The sequence below is a fragment of the Camelus bactrianus genome, chromosome 3 (assembly GCF_048773025.1).
Source record: "Camelus bactrianus isolate YW-2024 breed Bactrian camel chromosome 3, ASM4877302v1, whole genome shotgun sequence".
Classification (NCBI taxonomy): Eukaryota; Metazoa; Chordata; class Mammalia; order Artiodactyla; family Camelidae; genus Camelus; species Camelus bactrianus.
Genome location: NC_133541.1, coordinates 29,407,039 through 29,413,257, shown reverse-complemented (window position 1 = coordinate 29,413,257; position 6,219 = coordinate 29,407,039). Strand labels below are relative to the sequence as shown.

Here is a 6,219-nt window from a genome sequence, read left to right as displayed (position 1 = left end):
GGCACCACCCCTTCCATCCCAGGAACACTGCCCTGATGAGGCTGTTAGCTGCTGCTTCAGAGATCCCAAGAGCATCTCAGGTCACAATAGTTCCCTCATCTTTCCAGTGAATTCCCTTTCTGTTTTTAACAGCTGTAGTCAATTTCTAAAGAACTCTGCAGTATTTTTAAAAAGCAAAAAAAAAAAAACTCAAAGAATCAAGATTTGTTGGTATGCTGCTTTTGGTCGATTTTTTTTAAGGAAATTTGTCACTGAAGAACAAGAACCACCAAACCTAGACCCAAGAGATGAAGAATGGCCACAAACCCAAGTGACTGGCCAAAGCGACCAGTTGGTGCTCAAATCTCTTTCATCGTCTGTAAAATGGTGTTAGTCCTGTCTGCTCACCTCATGGCATCAGTGCTCAGACTAAAGCTCAGGTACACAAGGGGTTTGCAGAGAAACTCACAGGCGCTGTGACTAGAGCAGCTGAATACACCAGAGATGGAAATGGAATACCCCAGGCTTGTCACAAGATACATTTTTTAAAACCTTTGAAAAAGCAAGAATGGAAAGAACTGATAATTGGAAGCAGAAACTTCTGGAATTATACCCCCATCCTTCCATTCAGTCGCTCATGAGTGAGGAGGGTATGATTTTGTCAGGATTCTGTGGGACAGTGCCTCCAACGCCTGCAATGTTGCTCCATCAGTTAGAGATCATCTTTTTTCCTTCCTTTCTGGCCTGTCCCTTCAGGACTAGAAGACATTATTCTTCACATGCAATCCACTTTAAAAGTTTTAAAAGGACAAAAAAATCATCTAGCTCCCAAAGGTGATTATAAGAGTAAGACCAAGGAACAGAACGGGCCTGCAATTTAAGAGAATGTGGAATTTATAAGACATCAAACACAAAAATAAACCCATCTAAATAGGGCCCCAGGGAGCTCCTTTTGTTCCTGTAGACTTTTCCACCCCAAACTCATAAAAATGTTTTGCACACACAACAGTTTGCAAAAACTTTAAAAAGATGCAAAGCTTCCAAACATGACAGATCCTCAGCTTAAGGAGGCTAATGACTGATTCACGTGAGCCTATTCCTGGAGGAGCCTACTGTTGGCTCAGTGATAGCACCAGTTCAGTGCCCCAGCCTTCTGGACCAGAGGCTGACAGCAGGGCCTCCCTGAGCGCGTGACTGGCTGGAGTAACTGATTGGGGGGCAGAGAGCTTACTCCCTCTGCACATCCTCCAGTTGCTTCACTATCAAATCCTACTTATGCTCCCCTAGCTTCTGATAGAACTGATGCATGGTGAGTTTTAACTGGATGAACTTACCCACCAAGATCAGATGGAAAATTCGAGGCTCCTTACACTTTTAGGTCTCCCCACAGGACAACATCAGCTCGTCGTCCAGGAAGCGGCAATAGAGGAGCCACTCTTCCTCAAATGTACACAGGTCCAGGAAGTTTTCCAAGTTGATCTAGACATAGAGGCCAGAGCCACAGTAGAGAAAGGGGATCTTCAATGCCTTCAACTCATTAATAATGTACCTGTGAGCTGCCTGCAGCTGGGAGGGGTTAGTGGGCAGATAGACTTTGTCGGTTTGTTCTCTGTTCTGGAGCAGCCAACACAGCTTGTCCTGGGCGATGCGAGAGATGCTGCAGAGGTAGCTGAAGGAGCTCACAGCAGAGCCCATCTCCTCATTGTTGGTACACAGAGCTCCAAAGAAGAAGCCAGAGATGCCAACATCCTTACTGGTGCTTCAGATGACAGTGTTGAGGCCAGGCAAACTTTCTGTGCCCGTGTTGATGGAAAATAAACACACCACCAAAAATTTGAGAATTATATTTTATTTGGTGGATTTTCTGAGGACGTAAGCCTGGAAGACAGCTGTTCAGATGGCTCTGAGGGACTGCTCAGAAGAGGTTAGGGAGGAACCAAGATATATAGGAGTTTGCAACAAAAACCAGGCAGTCAGAACATCACGAGATTACTGTTAATTAAAGAAAACCAGACATCTCAAGTTGATGAATTTAGCGCTTTCCTATGTATGGGAAGTGGCAAGAGTCTGGGCTCATTGAAGTCATTTCTTTGATAAGCACCTTAACTATCCAGGGCCAGTCTCCTACTTTTCTCCATCTTGAATCCCCTCACAGCTGAGGGCAGCTACAGTGGCTGCAGTGGCTGGATGGCTACAACATCCTTAGTTAGTGACATGCCAGGTGACATTTTTCATCCACACCCAGAACACTGTGGAATATAATGTATTTTTCAAACACAGATAGCTTGTAAATCTCATCTATAATCACATGGAGGTTATACTTCTTGGCAAATTCCAGGTATTCTTTCTATGATCTATTGAAAATGCTCCATCAGCTGGGTATGAATACTCTGCTTTCTAAGACCCTGGCCCCTCCCCTCATCAGGCCACAGGGCATACGGAGAATGTCTGATCGGTGATTCATACTCTGGGTATTTGTATTGGCCGTTATAGGCTGGCTGGAACTTTTACCTCTGTTTCAAATCATCTTTCCCTGGTCTAAAATCCTTATATGCCCGATGAAATCATCTTGGACGGTTAGGGCTCAGAGAAGTCTCCAACTCTTTCCTCCTGTCGCTATACTTGCTTACCATCTCTTGTTATAGTCATCTTAGTAAGTATGAAGTTGTAGGGATCTCATGTAGCTTTTATTGACATTTCCCTGCTGACTAGCGATGTTGAGCCTCTTTTCCACGTGCACATTGGCCATCTGTGTATCTTCTAAGGATAAAAGTCTATTCAAATATTCTTTGCTTAATTGAGCTATGTGTCCTTATAGCATTGAGTTGTCAGAGTTATTTATGTATTCTGGATCCAAGCCTCTTATTAGACATACGATTTGCAAATACCTCCTCCTATCCTATGGGTTCTCTTTTAATTTTCTTTATTGTGTCATTTACAGCACAAAATTTTCAATTTTGATGAAGTCCAATCTACTTTTTTCTTTTATTTATTTGCTTTTTAATTGCCTAAGGTTTATGCCTATGTTTTCTTCTAAAAGTTTACTAGGTGTGGTTCTTACATTTAGGTCTATGATCCATTTTGAGTTCATTTTTGGGTATGGTGGGAGGCAGATATCCAGTTTCACTCTTTTGTATGCCATTGTCCCAGTACACTTTGTTGAAAAGACTATTCTTTCTTCCATTGAATTGTCTTAGCACCTTTGTTGAAAGTAAATTTGCCATCAATGTAAGAGTTTACTTCTGGACTTTCAGTTCTATTCCATTGATCTATATGTCTATCCTTATGCCAGTACCACACTGTCTTGATTACTGTAGCTTTGTAATAAGTTTTCAAAGAAGCATGACTCCTTTAACTTTGTTCTTCTTTTTCAAGATTGTTTTTTACCATTCTCAGTCCATACCCATTACTTTAAGCTGGGGAGAACGCATTCTTCCAGCTCACATGGTTCCAGACTGAAATGTCTTTTTTTAGTCCTCCCTCAAATGCCAGACCATTCATCCCCTTTGTTTGCAAACATGTTGCATGCCTCCCCAAATTATCACTGATGGTGATCAACAGTGAGCACAAAGAGCAACTGGAAATAAATGACAGGATGGAAAACAAGGGCTTTTAAAAGAAAATGACTGATTTAGGTCACCAGAAAGTCTTTGAATAGGATGTTGTGGGAACAAAGTGTCACAATGAAAAATTAGATCGTAAATCTTGGAATAAATTCCTAAAACAGGTCTCTTGTGTTTTCCTTTTCTTCATGTGGACTGGGTAAATTGTGTTGAATCAAGTTAGTTGATTTTCTCAGACTCCTGCAAAATGAAAGAAAGCTGTGCTGTTTCTCATGCTTTTATTGCAGATCCTGATTTTTTGGTCTTTTGCGGTTAGTGCCCATGAGATTTTTTTTATACGTCTTAAAGATTAAGCACTTCATGCTTTCATTGTGCTCAAAGGGAAAAAAGTTATCATTTGGAAATGTACCTATATTGAGTTACGATAAACATATCTCTATAGGAGAGGTTTTGAGATTACATAACCATGTGTTAACTCTTTACGTAGTCACATCAGACCTCGTCAACTGGCCAGAGAAAGTTACTGCTCTCACTTTACAGAAGCATAACTGAAGTTCTGAGAAGTAAATTAATTTGCCTAGATAACTGAACATGGCTGGAACAGGCCCAGCATGAAAGCACAGTATGTCAGCCTCCTGCAGACACTGTTACAAGTTGAATTGTGTCCTCCAAAAAGATATGTTGGAATCCCAACCCCTGAATGTGACCTTGTTTAGAAATAGGGTCTTAGTAGATGTTGTTAAGTTGAAATCATTAGAGTGAGCCCTAATCAAACATGACTGATATCATGAAAAGAGGAACACCATCTGACAACAGAGGCAAAGATGGGTATGAAAAAGCTGCAAGCCAAAGAATGTCACGGTTGATGGCAATCATCAGAATCCAGGAAGAGTCAAGAAAAGATTCTCCCCTGTAGGTTTCAGAGGGAGCATGGCTCTGCCAACACCTTGATTTTGAACGTCTAGCCTCTAGAACGTTGAGACGGTAAATTTCTGTTGTTCGATACCGCCTAGTTTTTGGTACTTTGTTACGGTATACCTAGGAAATTAATACAGACATGATACATGCTTAGCACAGCACTTTATAACCAGAGATCAGCCTTCTCAGGGCACCAAATAGTGCTTCACAATTTAAGAACCATTCCTTGCTATTTACACTCAGTTCCACTGCCTGAGGACACATTCAATCTTGGGCAGTGACCTTGGTATGAAGTATTTATTCTTCCCCTGCTTGAAGGCTGTCAACGAGGAAAAGCTTTCTATGTCATGATTCAAAGAACTCCTCCTTTAGCACAGATCTATCTGTTCAAAGTTTCTTCCTCATAAACTAATTTGCCTTCCTCTCACATCTATGATTAATACTTGCTCTCTTTTTTGAGGGCACTCAGGATGACCCTACTTCCTCTCTCATATGATGGGCCTTTAAACATTTAAAATCAGATACATTTCCCCTACATCTTCTTCTAAGAATATCAACTGTTCCTCGTAGATCATGCTCCGGAAACCATTCACCATCCCTATAGGACAAATGTCAGTGAATCAGAGTCCCTCTAAGTCTAGCATCCAGAACTAAACACCAAATTCCCAGTGTCAACTGCTTAAAACAAACAAGGAGAGCCAGCTCTTCTGCTGTATGGACACGTTTTCTGATACAAGAAAATATTACTATTATAACCCAAACTGCCTTTCAATGAGGTAAATCTTGACAAATAGAAGAACTCTTTGTTCTTATTAACATCTTAATAGATTTGGGGTGGGAAAAATTTTGGAGTCCATCCATTTTTCCATGTAAAGATAGAGTTCCCAAAAAGTGTAGGGGCAAGAGATGACAATACAGTTATATAGGTGTCTACTCCACCAAATAAAAGCCCAAAGGGCAACAGCAAGTTAGAAAGAGGGGCCAAATAAAACAACATCAAGTTGAATGTGAATAAATAAGAAATCTATCACTTGGGATTTTAAATAATTTGCATCCCCCACCAACAAAAAAAAATTTATGTTGAATTCCTACCTCCCCCCTAGTATGACTATATTTGGAGACAGAGTTTTTAGGAGTAGTTAAGGTTAAATAAGATCATAAGGATAGGATCCTAATAGCATAGGATTGGTGGCCTTATAAAAAGAGGAAAAGATGGTCCTTGTCTCTGTCTCTGTCTTTCTATCTGTTTCTCTTCCCATTTGTCTGCACAAAGGAAAGGCCATGTAATGATATAGCAAGAAGGTGGCGATCTGTAAAGCAGGAAGGAAGTTCTCACAGGAACCACATCAGCCAGCACCTGATCTTAGGCTTGTAGACCTCCAGAACTGTGAGAACGAAATTTCTGTTATTTAAGCCACCTGAACTATGGTACTTTGTTGTGGCAGCCTGATCTGACTAAGACAACACTAACACAAGATGAAGAGAGAAGATAAACAGCAAGTGTGGCAAAGATTTAAGAGTTTCTCATCAAAAACTACATGAATTACAAATGGGTTAAAGCTGTTGCGAAAGGTAATGCAGACAAAGGCGCTCCTAATACAGATGTAACCCGATGTCAGCTAGGACATCTGTCTCCACCAGATTCAGACACATTTGTATGAACTGCCCATTTCTCAGCTGCTTACATCTAAATGCTTCCCGGACTTTTGTGCATTCCTAAAGTTTATGAGCTTCTGTTCTCAGGCCCCCGTGGCCTCCT

At 41.0% G+C, this 6,219-nt stretch overlaps 1 pseudogene; it reads right to left on the bottom strand.

Moving 5' to 3' along the window:
* Window positions 1–1,206: 1,206 nt before the first annotated feature.
* Window positions 1,207–5,056, bottom strand: LOC123617508 (putative inactive 1-aminocyclopropane-1-carboxylate synthase-like protein 2 pseudogene; annotated as a pseudogene).
* Between the last annotated feature and the right edge of the window lie 1,163 nt (window positions 5,057–6,219).